We start from the raw sequence: 27641 nt of genomic DNA, 5'->3' as shown, positions 1-27641 counted from the left end.
ATCAAAAGACTTATACACCACAACCAAGTAGGATTTACCCCTGGTATGCAAGGATGGTTCAACGTAAGAAAATCAATGAACATAATATACCACATTAAAAAATTGAAGGAAAAAAACCATATGATCACCTTGATAGATGCCGAAAAGGCATTTGACAAAATCTGGTATTCTTTCTTGATAAAAACACTTTGAAATATAGGAATAGAAGGAAAATTCCTCAATATGATAAAGGGTATATTTGGAAAACCCACAGCCAACATCATATTCAGTGGGGAAAAGTTGGAAACTTTCCCTCTAAGTTTGGGAACAAGAAAAGGATGCCCACTTTCACCATTGTTATTCAACATTGTGCTACAAGTTATAGCTAGAGCAATTAGGCAAGAAAAAAAAAAGGCATCCAAATAGGAAAAAAGGAAGTAAAACTCTCACTATTTGCATGTGACATGATCCTATATTAAGAAAATTATGAATTGTCTATGACAAAGCTACTTGAACTAATAAATGAGTTCTGCGAAGTGGCAGGATACAACATCAACATGCAAAAGGCAATAGTGTTTTTGCACACTAGGATTGAACAATCTGAGGAGGAAATCAGGGAAAAATTCCACTGACAATAGCGGCAAAAAGACTCAAATACCTAGGAATCAATTTAACCAAAGAAGTACAGAAACTTAATGCAGAAAACTATAAAAATAATGCTAAAAGAAATCAATGAAGACCAAAACAAATGGAAAGACATCTGTGTTCATGGACTGGAAGACTAAATATTATGAATATGTAATCCTTCCCAAACTGACTCATGGATTCAATACAATACCAATCAAAATTCTAACAACTTGCTTTACAGAAATAGAAAAAGCAATTACCAAGTGTATTTGGAAAGGAAAGTGCACTTGAATAGCCAAAAGCATTCTAAAAAAGAAGAGTGATGTGGGAGGAATTTCACTGCCTCACCCTGAAACATATTACCAAGCTACAGTGATCAAAGCAGCATGGTACTGGCATAAAGATCTAATTCAGAGTCCAGAAATAAACCCTTACTTCTACAGCCAACTGGTTTTTGACAAACCTAACAAATCCATGTTAACAAGACAAAACAGTCTCTTCAACAAATGGTTATGGGGGAACTGGATATTCATAACCAAAAGAATGAAAGCAGACCCCTATCTCACTCCTTAAACAATAATCAACACAAAATGGATCAAAGACTTAAATATAATAGTCAGGGCCGTAAAACTACTAGAAGAAAATACAGGGAAACATCTTTTAACTCTTGTGGCAGGTGGTAGTTTCTTGGACCTTGCACCCAAAGCATGAGCTTTTAGATGAATGGTACCTCCTCACAATTAAACACTTTTGCACCTCAAAGGACTTTGTTGAAAGGGTAAAACAGCAGCTGACTCAATGGGAGAAAATATTTGGAAATCACATATCTGATAAGGATTTAATATCCGTGATATGTAAAGAGATGCTTCAACTCAACAATAGAAAGACAAACAACCTGATTAAAAAATGGGCAACAGACTTGAACAAACATTTGTCAAAAGAAGAAATACATATGTCACAAAGAACACATAAAAATGTTGAACATCACTAGCTGTTAGGGAAATGCAAATCAAAGCTACAATGAGAATGTGTAGAGAGATGAACACTTATTCACTGTTGGTGGGAATGTAGAATGGTACAGTCACTGTGGAGGACTGTTGGGCAGTTTCTAAAGAAGTTGAACATATGTTTGCTACATGACCTGGCAATATCTCTACTAGGCATATAACCAGAAGAGCTGATAGAAGTGACATAGACATCTGCTAACCAATGTTCATAGCAGTGTTATTCAAGATAGCCAAAAGATGGAAACAACCCAGGTGTCCATCAACTGAAGAATGGAAAAACAAACTGTGGTGTATATACATAATAGAGTATTATGTAGCTGTAAGAAGAAATTAAGTCATAAAGCATATGACAACATGAATGAATCTGGAAGATGTTATATTAAGTGTAGCAAGCCAGACACAAAAATGAAGTCTATCAAGCAGAAGAAAAATGCAACAATAAGAAATCTGAATCTATACAATGGAATGGATGTGCTGGAAGGGTTAACCTTGCATGAAAATTTTTTTAAAAATTCAAATGTCTCTGAAAGATATCCATTTAAAGCAAAATCTAGGGTTTATCAAAATGTACAAGTACAAAATATGATGACAATAGCTCAAAAACTAGGAAGGGACAAGTCATAATACAATTGTAAGGCTTTTCTCTCTTTTTTTGGCCTTTTTTAAGTTGTAGAAGTTGTGGGTTACAGAACAATCATGCATAAAATACAGTATTCCCATATACACCCTATTATTATCAGTTTACATTGTTGTGGTACATTTGTTACAATTGAAGAAGAATATTTTATAATTGTGTAATTATAGTCCATGGTTTAATGTAGGATTCAGTGTTTGTGTTTTGCAGTTCCATGGATTAAAAAAAACCCACAACTTTTAATCCTATTACCATACATACAACTTAATGTTCCCACTTTTAATCATATTCAGATGTATAAATTTCAGTGCTGTTACTTAAGTTTTCTCTTATAATATGTGAGTTGATATAATGCCACTTTAACATGGACTGTGATAATTCAAAACTTGACACAGCCACTAAGGTAACATGCATATTAAATCCAACAATATATAAAAAGAGTAATACATCATATCAAGTGTGGTTTATCCCATGAATGCAAAGTTGATGTAACATGAGAAAAATCAATGTAATTGAATATATAAATATACCATAAGATAAACCATGTGATCATTTCAATATATACAAAAAAAAAGTCTCAAGAAGATGAATCAAACCAGATATTTGAGAAGATGTAGAACTAGACCCTTCATACAATGCTGGTGGGAAATGGCACACCACTTTGGAGAGCATGTTGGCAGTTCCTTAGAGTATTAAACATTCATCTATGACATTACCCAGAAGTTCATTTTCTAAGTATGTACCCAAAAGAAATGAACTTATATCCACACAGCACATTTGCTAATGTTCATAGCAGTTTTATTTCTAATATCCTCAAACTGAAAACCACCTGTTTAGTTTCCCAGCTGCTAAAACAAATAGATACAATGGATTGGCTTAAACAGCAGGAATTTACTGACTCATGGTTCTGAAGCTAGAAAAAGTCCAAAATGGAAGCACCAGCAAGGCAGTGCTTTCTCCCCAAAGATTCTTGTATTCTGGCACTAGCTGCTGGTGATCCTTGCCCGGGCTTTTCTGTTACACATCAGTGCATGTGGCAGTGTCTTCTTTCTCCTCCAGGTTCTGGCTGCTCTCTGTGGGTTTCTCTCTGTGGCCTTCTCTACAGGGCCTCAGCAGGGCTAAAGAGACCCACGGGTTCTAGGGTCATGACAAATGGGGTTCACTGCCATGTCAGTTGGCCCTTCTTTGGAGCTGGTGTTTCTGCATGATGGAACTGGATTCAGATGGGATCTCTTTTCACAAGCCTTTCATGCTATTTTACTGGAATTGTAGTTGGTGCTGGGGTTTAAGATATACCTAGGGGATTTGAATCTCTGGACTGACAATATGATAGCCACGCCCTGAACCTCAACAGACTTCAACGCCTACACTCTGATTTATTGGACTTACCCCACTCAGCTAACATGGAGTTGAAGAATGTCAACCACCACACCATGGAGCCTAGAGTGCCTACAACTGAAAGCAGGAGGATTGCATCCAGTATCCATGTGAAATCTAAGCCCCCTCTTGACATAGATATGCAATGGACACAACCAATCCAATATCCACAGAGAAAATGTGGCATTGGTGTAGGAAGGGTGGCCATGGTGGCTGCTGGGAGTGGAGAATGGGAGGAAGAGATGAGATGTGGAGGTGTTTTTGGGACTTGGAGTTGTCCTGGGTGGGGCTTCATGGACAATTACGGGACATTGTAGATCCCTCCAGGGTCCACTGGATGGAACATGCGAGAGTGTGGGCTATGATGTGGACCATTGACCATGAGGTGCAGCGATGCCCAGAGATGTACTTACCAAATGCAATGGATGTGTCATGATGATGGGAGAGAGTGTTGCTGTGGGGGGAGTGGGGGGTGGAGGCGGTGGGGTTGAATGGGACTTCATATTTTTTGAATGTAATATTTTTTAAAAAATGAATAAAAAAAGAAAACAATAAAACAAAACAAAACAAAACCAAAACAAAACAAAACAAAAAAAGACCCATCCTGATTCAGTGGGCTGCATCATCTGAAAATAGCCTCATCCAAATGTCCTATTTACAATGGGTTTACACCCGTAGGGGTGGATTAAGATTAAGAACATATTTTCTGGGGTGCATAATTCAATCACCAACACCACCCAAATTTCCTTCACCTGAAGAATGGGCATACAAAGTTTGGTGTATGCATGCAATAGAATAATACTCAGAAATTAAAAGGCATAAGCAATGGAAATACCAAACAATGTGGCTAAATTTCAAAAGCATCATGTTAAGCCAAAGAAGCCTGATTCAAAGAGTGCAAAATATAAAATGTCATTATATTCTAGAACTTAAAACCATCCCTAGGTGAAGGAAATCAGAACCATAGTTGCCTTGGGAGTGGGGGTTTTGGGGGAGAAAAGGAGAAGGGCAAATACAGGGTGCTGAACCTATTTAATTGCTTTATTGGCTAGGTGGATTCATAAATGCACATATTTGTCAAATTAAAAATGTTAATTAAAACCATAATATTGGGAAAAAATAAATGTAAAAATGTCAGTCTTAGGTGCATGGAAATTCTACAGCTGTAGTCTTGTGTTCTCCTACTTTAAAGAAAAGAGTGTTTTTCACTTGTTTTTTTGAGGTACTAGAGCCAGGGATTGAACCCAGGCCCTCGTATGTGGGAAGCTGGCACTCAACCACTGAGCCACATTGTGCCCCTGAGGTGCTTTTCTTGTTTGTTTTGTTCTTAGTTGGCACTGGGGACTGAAGCAGGCGCTCAATCACTTGAGCCACATCCACTCCCCAGAAAAGAGTGTTTAAATCATTCATAATATTTAGTCTACAGGAGCTGAGAAAATCCACATTACTTTTATTAATAACCACTAGAAATATATTGTCAGAATACTTAGATGATAGTGACAGGGATAGACTAAAATATTATAAACATTTTAAACCTGATAATGTCATATTTGGAGATCTTTTTCTTCAAACCTTGACAATGAGATTATTTCTTCAATACTAAATGCATTTCAGATTTACAGGAAGACCAGTTTTGTTAAAAGCTGAAATGTTAAATGTCAGGATGGTGGCAATCTTAGCTGTTAGTGTGGCAGTTCCTTTCACTCTGATAAATGTGAAAGTGATCTCAGATTTCAGGATAAATATGGTTCCACACAGCTGGAAGAAAAGGAAAGAAGAAAAGGAAAATCTCCAGGTAACTTGTATTTTTCTTGGTGCTGAAAATTATATCACATTTACAATAGCTTGGAGTTTCTCTTGAAATAAAGTCAACATAGGATTCAAAGGAAAAAATTCACCATAGAGACTGCTTTTTAAAATGTTAACAAAAAGAACAGTGGTATACGAAGCAAACCAGTGAAACATATCCATAGATAAATGGGTTACTCATTGCACAAATAATTCTGTTTCTCTAGCATAAGGGAAAAGGTCCACAGAGGACCCCTCCATGAATAAACATTCAAGTGGCTGAGGGAAGAGATATGTTTAATAGCTGAGGCTATTGAATGAAAAAATTGCTTAATACATATGATATGGCTGATCAGCTATGACCATATACACTCAAAAAACTCATTATCTAGTTGTTCCAATCTTTCTAAAATCAGTGCTCTCTGGAAGCACTTATTGCCCATGGAGACAACAGAGAAGCTACAAATGATCTTACTCGTGAAATACAGATCAGACTTCCTATAATAGTTCTTACATATTCTTACAGAGATTTATGACAACTCTTATGTTCTGGGCCCTACTCATAATTAGCTATTATACTTTGAGAAATAAATATTATTTGGTGTGCCAAATGGACTGTAAAAGTATTTTTTTTAGGAAAAATAATGTTTAATCACTTTAAATGCTATTTAATAACTTCTTTAAATTTCTTTATTTATATAAAAGACTTGTAAAAGTCTGCACAAACTATTGTTTCTCTCCTTAAATCTTTAATATTGTGTTCTACTTTGAATATATGTGTATATATGCATGTGTGTGTGTATGTGTATGCATATTATACCCCTGAACTTACCCTAAGTTCAAGTCACTGACTCTGAAGGAAATAGAAATGCTAATTGTGCCTCACCACCTTAATAGAAACAACCAAAAGAGTGCCGCGTGGCATTAGAAAATGCCATATTTGAGACCACTTTCTAGGAAATGGCCACATGGAAAGCCTTGGAAACCATGGCTCACGGCTTATACTCCCCAGGCCTTGGCTCCTGCTGTTCCTTGCAATTTCTTTGCTTTTGGTATCAGGGCAATTCTGGCCTCACTGAATGAGTTTGGAAGTGTTCCTTCCCCTACTAATTTTGGAGCAGTTTATGAAGGATTGAAATTAAGTTTTCTTTAAATGTTTGCTAGAATTCTCCAGTGAAGCAATCAGATCCTGATCTTTATGTTGTAGATGTTTTATAATTACTGATTCAGTATCTTTAATTGTTTCAGGTGTATTCAGATTTTCTATTTTTTCCCAAGAGAATTTTGATAGTTTTCCCCCCTAGAAATGTGTACATATCATCTATGTTATCTAATTTGTTGTCATGCAATTGTTCAAAGCATCCCTTTAAAATCCTTTATATTTCTGTAAGTGGAAAGTGATGACTTCTTTCATTTTTTATTTTTTTAATCTGAATTTTCTCATTTTAGTCTAGCTAAAGTTTGCAATTTGGTTGGCCTTTTCAAAAAGCAAATTTGGCTTTTATTGATTTTTTTTCTATGGCTTTTCTATTCTCTATTTCATTCATTCCCACTCTAATCTTTATTATTTATTATTTTTTTCTGCTAGTTTTTGTTAGAGTTTGCACTTCTTTTTTTAGTTTTTAAAGGTGGAATGTTGTACTATTGATTTTAGATCTTTTTTCTTTTTACATATATGCATTTGCAGATATAAATCCCCCTCTAAGCAAGATAATATTTAGAATTTTGGGGATTTTCTACATACACAATCTTGGAAAATGTAAATAATGATAGTTTAAATGCATTTTACTTCCCCCCCCCCATGCTTTATTGCAATGGCTAGAACCTACTTCACTATGTTAAATAAGAATGGTCGTTTTTTAAAAGAATTTCCCTTAAGACTTCCTCTTTTACACATGGAGTTTTAAAAAGCATGTTGTTTAGTTTCCAAGAGCTTAGAAAGTTTTCTGCTCTCTTTCTCTTTTTACCAATTTGATTCCATTTTGGTTGGAGAACACACTTTGCATGATTTAATCTATTTTCTGTTTGTTGAAGATTGTTTTCTGGCCTAGGAGATGGTACATCTTGGTATATAGTCTATAGGCACTTGAATGTATGTTCTGTGGTTAGATGAAGCGTTCTATAAATGTCTATTAGATCCTGTTAAATGATGGTGTAGTTGCGCTCCTTCATATTCATGCTAATTTTCTTTTTTTTAAAGCAATTTTATTAGATATATTCACATAACATACAATCCATGTAAAGCATGCATTCAGTGGATTTTGGAATAATCAGAGTTGTGCCTTCATCACTACATTAATTTTAGATCATTTTCACTGTTCCAAAAAGAAAATCCTACTACTATATAGCCATCACCTCTCAATTCCTCAATTCTTCTCCTGACATACATAACAACTAATCTAATTCTGTCTGTAAATGTATTTACATTTGCATTTTATATAAATGGAGTAAAATAATAGTAGTACTTTGTGTCTGTTTTCTTTCACTTAGCACAATTTTTTCTTTTGCTTTTTTATAATTGATGGAAAATATTAATATATTACTATTCACTACAGTCCAGAGTTTGTTTTAGGTGTACATTTGCCCATATACCATCCTATTATTAATGTCTTGTAATATTAATGTACATTTGTTCTCATTCACGGAACGACATTCTTGTATTTTCACTATCAATGACACTCATTGTCCACAACAGGGTTCACTGTGCAGACAGTCCCATGTTTCCTTTTTTAGCTTTCCTTCTAGTGACATGCATGACCCTTAACTTTCTCCACCAACCACAATCACACTGTATATCTGTACTGCTAATTACACTCACAATAATGTGCTATCAACACCTCTATTCATTTCCTAACATTTACAATCAACCTTCTTACAAATTCTGCACAAATTAAGTATCAGCTCCCCATTCTCCACCCTCACTCTATCTTCTGGTGACCAGTATCCCAGCTATCAACTCCATAACTTTGTTTATTGCATTTATTTCATATTGGTGAGATCATACAATATTTATCCTTTCATGTCTGTCTTATTTCTCTCAACATTTTGTCCTCAAGGATTATTCATGTTGTTATATGCATTACAAATTCATTTCTTATTACAGCTGAATAGGATTCCATTGTATGTATATACCACATTTTGTTTATCCATTCATTAACTGATGGACACTTGGGTTGTTATCATCTTTCAGCAAGTGTGAATAATGCTGCTATGAACACTGGTGTGCAAATGTCTGTTCACATCCTTGTTTTCAGTTCTTCTGAGTATAGATCTAGGAGTGGGATTGCCAGATCATGTGGCAGATCTATACTGAACTTCCTTAGGAACTACCAAATAGTCTTTCACAGTGACTGTACCATTTCACACTCCTACCAACAGTGTATAAGTGTTGCTATTTCTCCATGTCCTCTCCAACACTGATAGTTTTCTGATCTTTAATGCTGGGCTTTCTAGTAGGTTGAAATGATATCTCATTGTCGTTTTGATGTGCATTTCCCTAATAGCTAGTGATGATGAACATCTTTTCATGTGCTTTTTAGCCATTTGTATTTTCCCTTCGGAAAAATGTCTATTCAAGTCTTTTGCCAAATTTTTAATTGGGTTGTTTGTGTTTTTATTGTTGAGATGTAGGATTGTTTTATAAATGCATATTAAACCCTCACTGGATATGTGGTGTCCAAATATTTTCTGTCATTAAGTTGCCTTTTCATCTTCTTGACAAAGTATTGATGCATAAGGTATTCAGTTATTAGGAGTTCCCATTTATCTATTTTTTCTTCTGTTGTTCATGCTTTGAGCTTCTTCTAAGAGTTTTATGGTCCTGGTTTTATGCTTAGGTCTTTGATTCATTTGAGTCAATTTTTGTTTTGGATGCAAGATTGGGGTTCTTCTTCATTCTTTTAGATATGGATATCCATTTCTCCCATCACCATTTGTTGAAAACAGTTCTGTCCCAGCTGAGTGGACTTGACAGCTTTGTTAAAGATCAATTGAACTTAGAAGGAGGGTCTATTTCTGAACTCTCAATTTGATTCCATTGATCAGTGTGTCTATCCTTGTGCCAATGCTGTTCTGGCCACTATAACTTTGTAATATACTTTAAAGTCAGGTAATATGAGTCCTTCAACGTCATTCTTCTTTTTCAAGATGTTTTTGACTGTTCATGACTTTTCCATTTCTGCCAAGTAGGCTGTTGAGATTTTGATTGGGATTGCACTGAATCTGTAATTCAATTTGGGTAGAATTGCTATCTTAGCAATATTTAGTCTTCCAATCCATGAACATGGAATGCCATTCCATTTCTTTAGGTCTTCTTTTATTTATTTTACCAACGTGTTGTAGTTTTCTGAGTACAGGTCCTTTAACCTTTGGTTAAATTTATTCCTAGATATTTGATTCCTTTAGTTGCTATGGTACAGGGAATTTTTCTTGATTTCCTCCCCAGATTGCGCATCACTAGTATATAGAAATGCTACTCATTTGGGGTATTGATCTTGTAGCCCATCACTTTGCTGAACTTGTTTATTAGCTCTAGCAGCTTTGTTGAAGATTTTTCAGGACTCCCTATATATAGGATCATGTCATTTGCAAACAGTAAAGTTTTACTTTTTCCTTTCCAATTTGCATTCCTTTATTTCTTTTTCTTGCCTAGCTGCTACAGCTAGAACTTGTAGCACAGTAGTGACAGCGGTCATCCTTGTCTTCTTCCCAATCTTAGAGGCACTACTTTCTCTCTTTCACCACTGGGTATGACATTGACTCTGGGTTTTTCATATATGCTCTTCATCATGGTGAGGAAGTTTCCTTCTATTCCTATCATTCGAAGTGCTTTTATCAAAAAAGGATGCTGGATTTTGCCAAATGCCTTTTCTGGATCAACTGAGATTATCATGTGTTTTGTGTATTAAATTAGTTTATTTTCTTGTGTTGATCCACCCTTGCGTACCTGGGATAGGACCTGATTGATCATGTTCTATAATTCTTTTAATGTGCTATTGGATTAAATTTGCAAATATTTTATTTAGGATTTTGGGATCTCTGTTCATTAGAGAGATTGGTTTGTAATTTTGTTTTCTTATGATATCTTTATCTAGTTTTGGTATGGGAATGATGCTGGCCTCATAGAAATGAGATAAGTAGTGTCTGCCTCTTCAGTATTTTCGATGAATTTTTCTTAAAATAATTTCTTTTTCTTAAAATAATTGAGAGAAGTCACCTGTGAAGCCATCTGGTCCTGGACTTTTCTTTGTTGGGAACTTTTTGAAGACTGATGCAATTCTCTTTGCTTGTGATTGGTTTGCTGAGGTCTTGTATTTCTTCTAGAGTCAGTGTAGTTTGTTCATGTGCTTCTAGGAATTTGTCCATTTCATCTAGGTTCTCTAACTGGTTGACATACATGTTTTCATTATATACTCTTATGATCCTTTGCATTTCTGTGGAGTCAGTGGTAGTGCCCCCTCTCATATCTTATTTTATTTATTTGCACCTTCTCTTTTTTTCTTTGTCAGCCTAACTAAGTTTTTGTCAGTTTTGTTGATCTTCTCAAAGAATCAGCTTTTGCTTAAGATGAGTATTTCTACTATATATTGTTTGTTCTCAATTTCCTTTATTTTTACTTTAATCTTGGTGATGTCTTTTCTTCTGCTTGCTTTGGGATTAGTTTGCTGCTCTTTTTATAGTTCATACAGATGTGTAATTAGGTTTTTGACTTAATCTCTTCCTTCCTTTTTAATATTTTTATTTTAAAAATTAATTTATTGAAGTATATCACTCATACATAAACATACATAAATAATAAGTGTATAGTAATAGTTGTGAACTTACAAAACATATATAACATCATACAGGACTCTCATAACTTACTCTACCATCAATAACCTGCATTTTTGTTAAAACTTTTTTAACTAACGATTAAAGAGCATTATCAAAATATTACTACTAACCAAAGTATTTTCCCCCCAACCAAACCTATTATTATTATCATTATATCATTTATATATGAACTTACATAAACAATTAAGTGTATAGTAAAAGCTGTGAATGTACAAAGCAAACATGCATAACGTCATACAGGGGTTCCATACATCAACCCGCCACCAACACCTTGCAATGTCATGAGATGTTTTTACAAATTATGAAAGAATATTGCCAAAATCTTACTATTAATCATAGTCCTTACCTTACACTTGCTGTGTTTTTCCCCCAACCCACCCTATTATTATTTTTTAAATATGTTTTTTATGACAGAAGTTGTAAATTCATAAAATATTCCAGGCACATGTACAGAATTCCTGAACAACACACCTCCACCAACACACCACACTGTGCTGTGGAACATTTGTTACAGATAAGATAATATCATCTGATTGCTACCATGTCCATAGTGTACATTTGGCTCACATTTTCCATACTGCCTCATTATCAACACAATACATCTTTTGCATAGATGAAATAATATTATATTATTATTGCTAACCACAGTCCATAGGTCACTCTAGTTGCATTTTCCCCATGCTTCTCCACATTCCCAACACCCTGCAGTAGTGATATACATTTACTCTAGCTCACAAAGGTCACTCTTGCATCTGTACCATCAACCACAATTCTCATCCACCTCTTGGTTTACTGTGCTATTCAGTTCCTAGATTATTCTCTAGCATTCTGTCAACTGGCATTTATATACCTAGGCTACCATTATCAGTCACATCCCCTTTATAAACTAGCTGTTATTCATTGTGTGTTACCATCCACTCTATACATTTCCACACATTTATGGTAAAGCTAACTAAAACTTCTGCATACAGTAACATCAGTAATCCATCTCAGTCCCCTTCTTATCTCCTTTAAGAGTCTACCACCTACCAGCAGGATTGAAGATATTTTTCTATAATTTCTTCTAGAAGGTTTATGGTTCTTGCTTTTATTTTTAGTGTTTTGATTCATTTTGAGTTAATTTTTGAATAAGCTGTGAGATAGGGGTTTTCTTTCCTTCTTTTGGCTATGGATATTCAATTCTTTCAGCACCATTTGTTGAATGGACTGTTCTGCCTGGCCTGTGTGGGTTTGACAGGCTACTCAAAAATCACTTGACCATACATGTAAGGGTCTGTTTCTGAACCATTGATTTGGTTCCATTGGTCTATGTGTCTGTCTTTAGGCCAGTACCATGCTGTTTTTACCACTATAGCAAGGTAATATGATTTAAAGTCTGGATATGAGGGTTTGCTTTTCCTTTTTATGTTTCTGGCTATTCAGGATCCCTTATCCTTCCAAACAAATTTGATTATTGTGTTTTCAATTTTTTTTAATGCTGGTGGAATTTTTATCAGGATCGAATTGAATCTGTATATCAATTTGAGTAGAATTGATATCTTAATGATATTTAGTCTCCCAATCCATGAGCATGGAATTTTCTTCCAGTTATTTAGGACTTTTTAAATTTCTTTTAACAGTGAGTTACAGTTTTCTCAATACAAGTGCTTTACATCATTGGTTAAATTTATTCCTGACTATCTGAGTTTTACCTGTCATTTTATTTTCACTACTCTTTTGACACTTTCGTTACTTTTATTGATAATAATCTTCATTTCTAGACTCTCATCCAGGCTTCTCTCTCCTGTCTTTTCTTTTCAGACTCTATCACACCTTTTAGTATTTCCTGAAAATCTGGTCTCTTGATTAGAAATTCTCTCAGTTTCTGTTTATCTGTGAATATTCTAACCTTGCCCTCATGTTTGAAAGACAGCCTTGCTGGATATAAGATTCTTGGCAGGAAGTTTTTCTCTTGTAGTATCTTAAATATATGAGACCACTGTCTTCTTCGCTCCATGGTTTCTGGTGAGATATCAACTCTGAATCTTATTGGGTATCCCTTATATGTTATGCATTGCTTTTCTTTTGCTGTTCTTAGAATTCTTTGTTTTTGACATTTGACATTCTGATGAGTATGTGTCTCAGTGTTGGTCTATTTGGATTTTTCCAGATGGGAGTACATTGTGCTATATCTATGTCCTTCAATAGTGTTGGGAAATTTTCTACCATTATTTCTTCAAATATTCCTTCTGCCCCTTTCCCTCCTCTTCTTCTTCTGGGACACCCATGACATGTATGTTTATATATGTCTTCTGTTGTTTAGTTCCCTGAGATCTTGTTCAATTTTTTCCATTCTTTTCTTTATCCATTCTTTTGTATGTTCACTTTCAGAGGCCATTTCTTCAAGTTCACCAATCCTTTCATCTGCCTCCTCATATCTGCTATTATATGATACCAATTTTTAAAAGCTCATTTATTGCACCTTTCATTCCCATAAGATATGCTATTTTTCTATATATACTTTCAAATTCTTTTTTGTGGTCATCCAGTGTCTTCTTAATATACTTAATCTCTTTAGCCATCTCATTGAATTTATTAAGGAAATTTGCTTGAACATCTGTGATTAGTTGTCTCAGCTCTTTTATATTATCTGGAGGCTTATCTTGTTCCTTTAACTGGGCCATAGCTTCCTGTTTTATGGTGTGGGTTGTAATTATTTGCTGGTGTCTTGGCATCTGGCTTACTAGAGTATTTATTCTGGGTGCAGTTTTTCTCTAATTTAGGGCTTATTGCCCTTTCTCCCTTGCTGGTTGTGCAGTAGGAACCAAGGTTGTAAGAGGTGCTATAAACTGTGGAGGCTCAAACTGCCCTCATTGTGCCAGGGACCAATGAAGCTTTTCCCAACTTTCTCCTTAGCCAGGGGTAGGGACAGAGTCACAGCTGTGTGGCATAATCCAAGTAGTGCAGGCCTAGACTGTAGTTGCACAGAGAGACTGATGAAGCTTCACGTCCTTTTCTCCCCTGCCTGGGGTGGGATGGAGCTGCAGGTATGGGCAGCAATCTCTGCAGTGCGGGTCCAAGATGACCACAGATGCCCCGGTAGACTTCTGATTTTCAGTCTGTGCCAGCCAAAGGCACCTGCAGTCACCTGGATAGGCTGATGCAGGGCCTGCCAGCCTCTTCCCTGCCGGAGGTGGGGCTGAAGCCTAGTCTAGGGCTGCAGGCCAATCTGGGTTAAAGAAACTGGTTCCTACCATCACTGTGATTTTTTGGTCAGCCCAGCTTCCCTTCAGGCTGGGGATGGAGTCAAAATGTTGGCTACTAACCTCTTTCTAACTTGGGCAGATTCATACCCCAGCTGTTCCCAGGATTATATCTTAGCCAACCGAGTCTAAATCAGTAGCCAAAGTCAGCAGCCAACTGTTTCCTCCTCCCTTGTTTTTGGGAAATGGAGCTTCCAATTCCAGCCACAGAATAGCTCCTGGGGTGGCTTGTTCTGCCAGAGTAGGATAGTCATTGGCCTCTGTGACTTGGCTGGTAATTTCCTGGAGAGGTTGGTGCAGGTCCTCCAGCTTCCTCCCTGCTTGAGGTGGAACTGGGACTTAGGCTAGAGCTGCAATCTGATCTGGATGGAAAGAAGCTGGTCCCTACCAACACTGTCATTTTTAGTCTGCCTTGCTTTCCCTTATGCCAGGCATGTAGTTGGTGGCTACCAATCTCTTTCTGACTTGGACAGGCTCAAATTTTGGCTGTTCTCAGGATTATACTTTAGCTCACTGAATTTACTCATCAGTAGCTGAAGTTGGTGCTCAACTGTCTCTTTCTCCTCTGCGACGGTTTGCTCGGTCGGTAGAGGTGGGGTCTGGCTGCGGACGAGGGGTCGGTCCAGCTCTGGACGAGGGGTCGGTCCCGCTTGGGACGAGGGGTCGGTCCCACTTGGGACGAGGGGTAAGTCCGGCAGCAGACGAGGGATCGGTCTCACAAGGGGTTGCGCGGTTCGGCTGACGGGGTCGCCCGGCGAAGCCGGCGACGAAGGGGTCGCCCGGAGAAGCAGGTGATGAAGGGGTCGCCCGGAGAAGCAGGCGACGAACTGGGGACAAGGGAGGCCAGGCCCTTGTCGGGGGCTCTCAGGACTGGAGGGCGCACGGCAGAAGAACTACCGCGGAGACAAGGTAAACACGCAAGTCCACTTTACTGAGGGAGAGGCAACAGTTTTATAGGGGCTGGGGAAGGCTGATTGGTCGAAGCCACGCCCTGTTCTGATTGGTTGCCGGTGAAAGGTCAGTGGGTGGTACCGGACGGGGGAGGGGTGGTGGTTAGGGATTGGCTGTCGCTGTTGCTGGGGGAAGGGGCAGGGTTTAGGGATTGGTGGCTGCTGTTGCTGGGGTGGAGGGCAGACTTGAGTTTCCCGCCCACGCCTGGCTGTTGCTGCTGTCGGGGGAAGGGAAAAGGGCAGACTGGATTTTTCTGCCCTGCGCCTGCGCAGGGAGAAAGAAGAAGGGTGCCGCCCCACAAGGCATCATGTGGCGCCATCAGGGAGGAGGGGCGGCCATGGAAGCATGGCCGCTGAGAAGGGGAGACCCGAGGGCACTCTGCGCCCATGCCGAGCTCCCTTCAGGGGTGGCGGTGAGTCCGACCAGCCACCCTATTATGGGGGCAGCGGCTTGGCCTGCCGTGGCTGCTCCCCCTCCAGGCCAGCAAACCACGCTTCAGCCCGAGGGGTGACCGCACTCCTCCACTTTAGGGAAGTGGAGCTTTCAATTCCAGCTGCAGAACAGCTCCCAAGGCAGCCTACACCTTCAGTGGATGATGAGCAGCAGCCTCCATAGCGTGGAGCACTCTTCTTAGGAGTCGTCTCTGCAGATGGGCAGTTTTCTCCTTCCATTCCTTCAAGTATGTTGCAGAACGCTCTTCTGGCCTCCTGGTGCCCCCAAACAGGTACTTCAGCAGGCTCCAGAGAGCTCTGGGTGTTTATAACTACCATGTAGCAGGAGCTGGCTCTAGGAGCTCCTTATTCTGCCATCTTCTTGCTGATTGTCTCTTACTTCCTTTTTAATGTGGCATTTAGGTCTATAAATTTCCTTCTCACCACTGCCTTCACTGCCTCCCATATGTTTTGATATGTCATTTTCTTATTTTCATTCATCTTGAGATATACACTGATTTCTTTTGAAATTTTTTCTTTGACCCACTGATTGTTTAAGAGTGGGTTATTTAACTTCCATGTATTTGTAGGTTTTCCAGTTCTGTGCCAATTATTGATTTCCAGCTTTATTCCATTATGATCAGAGAAAGTGCTTTGTATAATTTCAATCTTTTTAAATTTATTGAGACTTGTTTTGCAACCCAACATGTCATCTAACCTGGAAAAAGAACCATGAGCACATGAGAAGAATGTATATCCTGCTCTTGTGGGGTACAATGTTCTGTACATGTCTGTTAGGTCTAGTTTGTTTATCATATTATACAAGTTCTCTGTTCCCTCATTGATCCTCTTCTAGACATTCTTTCTATTGATGTGAGTATTGTAGTGAGGTCTCCAACTAGTTTTCAGAGATGTCTATTAATTCCTTTAGTTTTGCCAAAGTTTGCCTCATGTATTCTGGGAACTCTGGTTTGATGCATCAGTATGTGTGATTGTTATTTCTCCAGTGTATTGCCCCTTTTATTAATATATGATGTGCTTCTTTGTCTCTTTTAACAGTTTGGCATTTAAAATCTATTTAATCCAATATTAGCATAGCTCTTCCAGCTCATTTTTGGTTACTGGTTTTGTGGAATATCTTTTTCAACCTTTCTTTTTCAGTCTTTTTGTATCCTTGGGTCTAAGGTGAGTATTGTGGAAACAGCATGTAGATGGCTTATATTATTTTAATCCATTCTGCCAATTGGTCTCTTTTGATTGGTGATTTTAATCCATTAACATTCAGTCATATTACTTTAAAGGCAATACCTGCTTCAGCAATTTTATCCTTTGCTTTTTATGTGCCATATATTTTTTGTCTCCTTTTCCTTTATTGCAACTTCCTTTTCTGTATAGTTGATATTTTTGGGATGCACCTAAGTGATCACTGTCTCATTTTTGTTTCCTTACATATTTTAAATACATTCTTTGCGATTTCCTTTTGGTTGTATTATGAAATCTACACCTATAACTTACTAATTTGACAAGATACCAGCTAACTTCAATAGGATACATATTCTCTGCTACTATATCCCTGTTTCTTCTTTATGTTGTTTTTGCGCCCCATTACCTCTTTATATTTTGTATGTCTCTTCTCCAGAGATATGCCTTTTTCTTGTTCAAATGTATTGACTCTTACAGGAATTGAAGAGTAGAGTTGTATTTCAAGGATACGGCACTATAGGATTTTGCATTTATCCTTTTATTTACTCTTACTGAAGCTCTCCATTTCTTCACACTACTCCAAGCTGCTCTCCCTTGTCTTTTCTTTTCAACCTGAAGATCCCCCTATAGTAATTCTTGTAGGACAGGTCTTTTGTTGATGAATTTTCTCAGTTTGTGCTTTTCTGTTAATATTTTATATTCACCCTCATTTATGAAGGACAGTTTTGCTGGATAAAGAATTCTTGGCTGACAGGTTTTCTCTTTCAGTATCTTAAATATATCATATGACTGCTTTCTCACTTCCATGATTTCTGATGAGAAATCTGCACTAAGTCTTTTTGACCATTCTGTTTATGTGACAGATCACTTTTTTATTGCTGCTTTCAGAATTCACTCTTTGTCTTTGGCATTCTAATTAGTATGTTCTTGGTGTAGGTCTATTTGGATTTATTTTGATGAGAGTATATCATGCTACATGGACATTTATATCTTTCATAAAAGTTGGGAAATTTTGGGACATTATTACCTGAAATATTCCTTCTGCTCCCTTTTCCCTTCTCTTCTCCATCTGGTATACCCATTATGCATATGTTTGGGTGCTTAATGCTATCACTGAAATCACTGAAACACTGCTCAATTTTTTCTGTTCTTTTCTCTACCTATTCTTCTGACCATGTGATTTCAATTGTCCTGTCTTCTAGTTTATTGATTTGTTCTGCCTGTTCAAATCTGCTGTTATATGCCTATTGTGTATTTTTAATCTTTATTATTGGGCCTTTCATCCCAATAATTTGTTTCTTTTTAAACTTTCAAATTCTTCTTTATTCTCACATATTGTCTTCTTTATATCCTTTATCTCTATACCCATATTTTCCTTCATCATCTTGAAATGAATTAGGAGATTTGTTTGAACTTCTTTGATGAATTATTCCAAATTCTCTGTCTTCTCTGAAGTTCCTGCGACAGTCCTCACCTGTCATCATATACTCTGTAATATGGTAAATTTCCCCCTGTGGCCATTAGTCTTATAATCAGGTGGATTTTCCTCTTATTCTCATGAGCCTTGTAATGAGGTGGATTTTGACCATGTGGTCATGAGTTCTGCAATCTGGTAGATTCTCCCTGAGGTCACAATTCCTGTTTCAGATTGATATACCCCTGTGGTCATAAGCCCTGTAATCAAGTGGATTTTTCCAAGTGGTAATAAGCCCTGTAATTGTGTGGATTTCTTCCTGTACTCATGAGCCCTGTAAAGTGGTGGAATTTTCTCTGTGCTCATGAACCCTACAATCAGGTGGCTATTCCCCCTGAGGCCATGAACTGTGTAATCAGGTACGTTTTCTTCCTGTGGTCTTGAGCCTTATAATCAGGTGAATATTCCCCAGCAGTCATGATCCTTATAATCAGGTGGGTTATCCCTCTGTGCACGTGATTCTTATAATCAGGTGAATTCTCCCCCATTGTCATGAGCCCAGTAAAAAGTCGAATTTTCTCCTGGGCTTCTGAGCCCTTTCAAAAGGTGGATCTCCCCTCTGAAGTCATGAAGTTTGAAATCAGATGGTTGTTTGACCATGGTCATGAGCCCTGTCAAGTAGATTTTCCTCTTGTGCTCCTGAGCCTTGTAATCAAGTGGATTTCCCAGTGTACATGATCCCTGTAATCAGGTGGATTTTCTTCCTGTGCATATGAGTTTTATAAACAGATTTTCCTCTGTGACCATGATCCTGTAATCAGGTAGATTCTTCCCTACAGTCAGGATCCCTATATCAGGTGGATTTTTTCCTGCACTCATGAGCCCTGTAATGAGATGAATTTTCCTCCTGTGGTCATGAGTTCTGTAATCAGGTAGATTTGCCAATTGTGCTCATGAGATGTGTATTCTGGTGGATTTTCAGCTATGGTCATGAGTCCTGTGATCAGGTGGAATTTTCCCTATGCTACTGAGCACTGTAATAAAGTGAATTTCCCCCTGTGGTGATGAACCCTGAAATCAGATGGGTTTTTGACTGGGGTCATGAGACCTGCAATCACGTGGATTTCCCCCTGTGGTCATGAGCCCTTATTCCCGTGGGATTTCCCTGTGGCCATGAACTGTGTAATCTATTAAGTTTTCTATGGTGTTCATGAGTTCAGGAATGAGGAGATTTTCCCCTGGAGTCATGAATCCTACAATCAGTTGGGTTTTCCACCGTGTTCATGAGCACTTAATCAGGTGAATTTTCCTTCTGTTGTCATAAACCCAGTAATCAAGTGGATTTTCCTCCTATGGTCATGAGCCCTGTAATCAGCTGAAGTTTCTCCTAAAGTCCTGAGCCCTATTATCAGTTGGATTTTAGTCTGTGTTCATGGCCCTGTAACCAGGTGGATTTTCCCTGGTGGTCACGAGCCCTGCAATCAGGTAGACTTTCCCTGTGGTCTTGAGCCCTGAAATCAGGTAGATTTCCCTCTGTAATGAGGAGGAAATTGCTTTGTGGTCCTGTGCCCTGGAGTCAGATGGATTTTCCCAAATGGTCTTGAGACCTGTAATCTGGTGGATTTTCCCTAGTGGTCATTAGTGATATAATCAGGTTGATTTTTTTCATGTGTCAAGAGACCTGTAATGAAGTGCATTTTAACCTGTGGTCATATAGACGGTAATCAGGTGGATTTTCCTCCATACTCATGTGACTTGTAGTTCAGTGGATTTTTCCCTGTGATCATAAGCCCTCTGTAATCAGGTGTGATCACATGGATTTTTCAATGAGGTCTTGAGCTCTGTTGTCAGGGACTTTCCCCTAGGTCATGAGCCTTGTAATGATGTTGATTTTCTTCCTGTGGACATGAACCCTGTAGTCTGGTGGATTTTCCCCAGTGGTCAGGAGCCCTGTAATCAGGTGGGTTTCCTACCATGGTCATGAGTCTTGCAATCTGGTGGATTTTCTTTCTGTTCTCATGAGCCCTGTACTCTGGTGAATTTTACCCTGTGTTCTTGAACCCTGTAACTTGGTAGACATTTCTTGAGATCATGAGACGTGAAATCACATGGATTTTCCAATGAAGTCTTGAGCCCTGTTATGAGTTAGATTTCCCCTGTGTTCATAAGCCCTGTAATCAGGTGGATTTTCCCCTGTGGTCAAGAGCACTCTAATCACATGGCTTTTCCTCTTTTGGTCATGAGTCCTTTAATCATGAGGATTTTCCTCCTTGGTCATGAGCTTTATAATCAGACAGATTTTCTTCCTGTGGTCATGAACCTGTAATCAGATAGATTTTCCGTGGTGCTCATGAGTCCTATAAACAAGTGTATATTCCACTGTGGTTATCAGCCCTGTAATCAAGGGGATTTTCCACTGTGATCATGATCCTTGTATCATGTGGATTTTCTCTAGTGGTCATAAGCCCTGTAGTAATGTGGATATTCTTCCTTTAGTCATGAGCCTGTAATCAAATGGATTTTCCTCCGTGGTCATGAGCTCTGTTTTCAGGTGGATTTTCCCTGTGGTCCAAGCCCTTTAATTTGGTTGCTTTCCCCTTATTTTCACAAGCTCTGTAATCAGGTCAGTATTCCTTCTGTTGTCATAAGACCTTTAATCAGATGGATTTTCCTTTTGTACTCTTGAGCACTGTAATATGGTAGGTTTTCTGCCATGGTCATGAATCTTGTAATCAGTGGATTTTCCATGTTGTCATGTGCCCTGTTACATGGTGAATTTTCCCTGTGGTCATGAGCTTTGTATTCAGGTGGATTTTCCTTATGTGCTCATGAGCCCTGTAGTCACGTGGATCTTTCTCCTTTGGTCATGAGTCCTGTATCCCCGTGCACTCAGCCATCACTCAGGCATCAGGAGGCCTGGTGCAGAGGCTGCTGGGTGGCTGCTGATGAGGAAGCAGTGGTAGAATCAAGTGGTCCTTGGCAGTTGTGCACAGGGACACCTGCCCTCCCTATGATACCCTTGGGTTACAGTGTCTCAGGAAGGCAGGCCTGGTGGGCCCTGGAAGGAGACTACAGAAGCCAGGCTTGTGGCTCCTGCCCTGTACATAACCAAAGTTTCCTGCTTGCTGCTGAGAACCATGTGCAAAGGGAAGAAGTGGTTATATACATGACAAAGCCAGTCAAACAGGATGTAAACCTCATTATGCTATTGTTAACAAGCACCTAAATATTCCCTGCATGGGGCATAGGGGTTCTTCTTGGTACATGCTCTCCAGCACAGATGCTAGAGGGTTGTGTACCCACATAGCTCATGTCACTTCATCAGCTAATCTTATCTACTGAAATACTGAAATTAAATTTAAATTAAAATTTAAATAAATCCAAAATGAGTGTGATAACATTTAAATGTCTATATTGTTATAAGCACTTGTGTGAGGTAGCCATCTATTAATTTATCTAACAAAAATTTAAAATAACTGAAAAATTGGAAATAAAGTGTGTCTTCGTCTTGTTGTCCAATGCACACTACAGTGAATGTTGTTAAATGCTGAGAAACAGCACTAAAGAAGTCAAGAAGTTTATAAAGAAGGAGAGGACATAAAATGGGGCAAAGCACATAATATATGTTACTAGGGTCTTCTTTATGTGGCTGTATTTGCTACAAATATTCTCTGTATAAGTATTTCTAGTTCTCTTTCCCTGGAATTTGTGCACAGACTTTTTGCCTTAGTATTGCATGACAAGGATTACTGTGTTACCCTTCCCAAAGTTTATAAAGTCCAATGGCTTTTTTATTTCTCTAGAGCAAGAATCCATTTTCTGCACTTACTTTTCAATGTGGGCTTGCAGGCAGACATCCCTAGGATAGAAGAGTTCAAAGGTATAAACAGGAAAATCTTCATGGGTGGTGAACTCAGCACTGAGTTTCCATTACCTAATGGGATAAGAAGAGGAATTTAAGTGCTTTTCTAACCTTCTGTGGTGGGCAGAGTAATGACCAATGATGTCCACATCAGAATCCTGGAGCTCGTGAATGTGCTGTGCTGCATGTCAAGATGCAATTAAGGTTGCTAATCAGCTGACCTTGAGATGGAAGATTCTCCTGAGTTATTCAGGGGGTCAAGTAGCAGAGAGATGGTACTTTAAGAGCCCACCAGCCACAGCTGGTTTGAGGGAGGAGAAAGGAACCTTGAGCCAAGAATATGGGGCCCTAAAATGTGGGGCCTCTGACATGGAGCCTCCACCAGGCAGGCAACCCTGTGATGCCCTGTTCTCAGCCCAGTGAGACTCACTGCTGATCTCTGACCTCTGGAGCAGTAACAGAATGAATTTGTGTTGTTTCAAGCCACTAAGTTCATGGTAACAGAAGCAACAGCAATCTGATATACCATTCAACTTCTTTGTTCTGCTTGAAATAAAAGAATGATTAATCAAAGCCAACATACCCATAAAAATTGAATACTGCGATATCAAAAGTATTTTCCAAGATACAGTAAAGAACTAGTTATATCCAATGGCATTTAAAATATTTGCATGCTGAAATGATCTTATGAAACGTTTAAATGTGCAGTTTTCTCCATGTCCACAGTGTTCAGCATCAGAAACTAGTATTGCCAGATATGGTGACCAACAGTGAGGTAATATTTATGTACTATAAATTTCAAACAAGCATTTCAGGAAATCTGTGTCAAGACTTATTTGCAATTTTACTTTCTGTGCAGTGAAAATAATATAATATTTTATCAACATAAATGCAAAATTGCTGTAAAGTAATCAGTTTCACCATGATGAGCGTTAACAAGTAGACTCACCGTCTCTTCGATTAAGTCTTGCAAACCCAGGGCTGTGGCTGCTGGACAGCTCCAAGGAGCTGCTGAAGGATGATGGTGGCAGGGCAGAGGTCAGTGGCTCCTCACAATGGTCTGTCAGTGGAAATGCTGCATTTAGGTTAGTGTGCTTGTTAGAGCCCTTTCAGAACCAGAAACTTAGGGCCTTACAAACCCCAGATCAAATGTCAGCCTTAATGGGGAAGGCTAGAAGCACGGTGTAAGTCGAGGAGGCCAAACCTAATTCTTCTGTTGAATGCACGTTGGATGGAAGTCCTAGACAGCACAGGAGGGAAAGAAAGGGAGCAAGTTCCATTCCTAAGAATGGAAAGGTGATGGAAAACCGTTATAATTCATAGATTAAATATAGCACAAAATCAACCTACAAACAAAATCATTAGGAAATATAAAGGTTTATGTCAGAGGCCTCCTCAATCTGCACATTACAGTGGTGGTGGTGGGGATCATCTTGATTCCATTGGGAATTTTAGGTTTTCATAAAACAAAGGAGAAAGTAGTTTTTTCTATACTGTTAAAATGAAATATCTATTAATTAATGTAATCATGGTAAAAAATTAAAAGTGAAAAGTAAAGTACTAAATAATGAAGTCCATTTAATATGTGATAAACTGCACTGGAAGTATTTAGAAAGTGCATAAAAATTAAAAGAGATACACTTCAGTGTTGTCAAACTCTTGTGCATTCAAGCCAGGCCCAAATACTTTGCATTGTGCCTCTCTGTTTGAGTTATTGGCTAAATCAGTCACTGTGATCCCTAAAACAAAAGTATCTATCACTTCTCTGGACATGCTCTTGAAGTAGGTGAAAAGTACATTGCTGTTTCAGACTCTTGCAGCACCTGGCAATGGCTTGATATGGCCAGATGTACAATGGACATTGTCTCTAGACTGGCTGTTTCATAGTGCCAAAGGTTACTATGTCCCAGTCCAGTGAGACACTAGAGCCTTCCCTTCTTAACTTTTCTCTAGGATCAACTGTGCTGTGACATGCTCGTTGTGCAAAGGATATACCAATATCCTTTGGTAGTGGAGCAATAATTGCCAGAGTGATGTAAGCAGAACTTAAACCAACACAATTGGTTTATGGCGTGCTCCATGGAAAGACAGCAAGTATGGTGTTGCAAACCTGGAGCTTAGATCTATTAACTGCAGCTCAAAGAGGAACTTGTGTATGAACTAGTATTAAGTGCTGAAGCTATTTACCTGATGAATATGGTAATATCTCTCCTATTCTAGATCATAGGCAGAGGGATATTGGACATGTTAAATGTCCTGGTAAACTTAATTCATTTTCTAAGTAGTTAATGAACATGCCTATAAGATAAAGGAATGACTCTCGTAAGTACGGCCTTTATTTTGCTTGCCATATGTTTGTCTTGTTGTCTGTCCTGTCTTTGTGTGTTTATGTCCAGGGCAGTGCCTCTCTTCTTAACTCTCTAGCTGTCCTAGGCATAACCACTGCCGTGGGACTAGAGTTTGCAGTTTATACCAAACTTACAAGGTCTACCACCATCTCTCCCTGGAGTTAACCAGCAGCATAAAAGAAGTAAAAGAAAAATGCTGTTTCCCATCAACTTTGGGAGGAAGCAGGCCGACGGCACCTGGCCTTGCTCACTCTCACGGTCCAGTGCATCACAGCTGGTCCCCTTTTGGGGCCTGCTCACCACCATCTTCCTTATCCTTTTAGTAGGACCAGGTATGTTAGATTCTGAGTTCACTTCTTCCAGAATTAATGCCTTCAAGAACAAGGTATTTGTCAAGCAGGGATTTCATCTAGTTTCAACCACAGTGCTGGACCCATCTTCCCTGAACCTCAATAGAATAGCTGGAGAGTTTTACATTCTGTCAGGCAGGCTTTACTGCCCCTAAGCAGCAGGAAGCAGCTACGGGAGAATGACCATCACCCTTCAGCTCCCTGGTAAGAATAAGGTGTGGGATGTAGCTCAGTGCTTGAGCACCTGCTTCCTGTGTACAAGGTCCTGGGTTTAACCCCTGGTAACTCTTAAAAATTTTTTTAAAAAGAAGGGTGTAAACTCTGACAGGGGAGTTGAGGCAGGTTAGTATAGGGAAAGAGGGAAGATAGCTGAGACCCATCAGAGAACATGGTCATGAGGCCACACCCAGAAGGCCCCCTGAGGGAAGCTCCTACTAAGAACAAAGCTGGAAAGACCCCACTGAGACCTGGCCATGAGGTGCCATTTGGAACTCTTTCCAGGATCAAGGAGAAGCCCTGGAAAATTCCAAAATTCCTTATTGGTTCCAGATACCTCCTAACAAAAGGCCTTGCCACTGTCCCCAGAGAGCTAACAGATGGGGCAACCAATCAGACCAGCAAACAGCTGGGCCCCTCCACAATAGTTGGAAAGGGAAGGAGGAAAGGTCTTAAAAAGGCCTAACCTGAGGCCCCACGTGCACGTCTCACCCTGAAGCATGCCTGCACGTGAATGGAGTTATGTGCTTTTTTTTTTCTCATTTCTTAATAAACTCTTTATTACTTTGCCTACCCTAAAATATATATATATATAAGGCTTTAAAAAGATGCTGGCACTATAATCAATATATCAATATTAATCACTTTCCTAATTAATAGCCTAATTAAACATAAAAATGCCAACAAAAATATAAGGTACCTGATAATATTTCTTAAAAGATAATTAAGATATGACAGAAAATTATAAAACTTAATGATTGGAAGTGGGCTTGGCCCAGTGGTTAGGGCATCTGCCTACCACATGGGATGTCCACGGTTCAAACCCCAGGCCTCCTTGACCCATGTGGAGCTGGCCCATGCGCAGTGCTGATGCGTGCAAGGAGTGCCCTGCCATGCAGGGGTGTCCCCGCAGAAGGGACCCCCATGTGTGAGGATTGTGCTCCATAAGGAAAGCTGCCCAGCATGAAAGAAAGTGCAGCCTGCCCAGGAATGGCGCCATACATATGGAGAGCTGACACAACAAGATGATGAAACAAAAAAAGAAACACAGATTCCCGTGCTGCTGACAACAACAGAAGCGGACAAAGAAAAACACGCAGCAAGTAGACACAGAGAACAGATAACTGGGTGTGGGGGGGGGGGAAGGGGAGAGAAATAAAATAAATCTTAAAAAAAAAAGTTTAAAAAAACAAACAAACAAAAACCCTTAATGATGGACATTACATAAGACCCAAGTAAGTGGAGAAATATGGTATATTCATGAATAGCATAATGGTCTTTGTAATGTGACTTTAATGTTGTGGACCTGGACACAGCAGCACCCCATCACCAAATGGAATTGGGACACATGAGATCAGGCTCAAGCAGGTCCCGAAGGCACCAGTAATTTACATAAGGAATGGTCCAAATGGCCATGGTCTTACCGCTGCCACATTACCTTTTCTTTTTTTTTTTTTAAATTAATTAAATTATTTCTTTAATTTCCCCCCCTCCCCTGGTTGTCTGTTCTTGGTGTCTATTTGCTGCGTCTTGTTTCTTTGTCCGCTTCTGTTGTCGTCAGCGGCACGGGAAGTGTGGGCAGTGCCATTCCTGGGCAGGCTGCTCTTTCTTTTCACGCTGGGCGGCTTTCCTCACGGGTGCACTCCTTGCGCGTGGGGCTGCCCCACGCGGGGGACACCCTTGCGTGGCACGGCACTCCTTGCGCACATCAGCACTGTGCATGGGCCAGCTCCACACGGGTCAAGGAGGCCCGGGGTTTGAACCGCGGACCTCCCATATGGTAGACGGACGCCCTAACCACTGGGCCAAAGTCCGTTTCCCACATTACCTTTTCTTCCAACCCACAGGTATGGCCTCCTGGGGAGTTTTAAATTCAGTTGTCTAAAGATGAAAAAAACTCAGGCCCCATTCACAGATGGTTCTTTGTGATATGCAGGCACTAACTGAAAGTGGACAGCTGCAGCACTGCAGCCCCTTTCTGGGATGTCCCTGAAGGACAGTGGTGAGGGCAAATCCTCCCAGGAGGCAGGACTTTGAGTAGTGTCCCTGGCTGCTCATTTTGCTTAGAAGGAGAAATGACCAGAGGTGCATTTGTACACTGATTTGTGGGCTGTCACCAATGATTTGGTTGGATGGTCAGGGACTTGGAAAGAACACAATTGTAAAATTGGTGACAAAGAGGTCTGAGGAAGAGGTATGTGGAAAGATCTTTTTGAATGGGCAAAAAACTTGAAAATATTTTTGTCCTATGTGAATGTTCACCAGAGGGTGACCTCAGCAGAGGAAGATTTTAATGATCACGTGGATAAGATGACCTGCTCTGTGGCTAATGCTCAGCCTCTTTTCCCAGTCACTCCTATCATTGCCCAATGGGCTCATG

At 39.3% G+C, this 27641-nt stretch overlaps 1 pseudogene; it reads right to left on the bottom strand.

Annotated features, from left to right (window-relative positions):
• LOC101410690 (contactin-associated protein-like 3) overlaps positions 1-23396 on the bottom strand; it is a 191870-nt pseudogene extending 168474 nt beyond the window's left edge.
• Between the last annotated feature and the right edge of the window lie 4245 nt (positions 23397-27641).

The sequence above is a fragment of the Dasypus novemcinctus genome, chromosome 6, assembly GCF_030445035.2.
Source record: "Dasypus novemcinctus isolate mDasNov1 chromosome 6, mDasNov1.1.hap2, whole genome shotgun sequence".
In the NCBI taxonomy this organism is placed as follows: Eukaryota; Metazoa; Chordata; class Mammalia; order Cingulata; family Dasypodidae; genus Dasypus; species Dasypus novemcinctus.
Note: the sequence above shows the minus strand (reverse complement) of the source record. Positions and strands in the feature narration are given on the sequence as shown.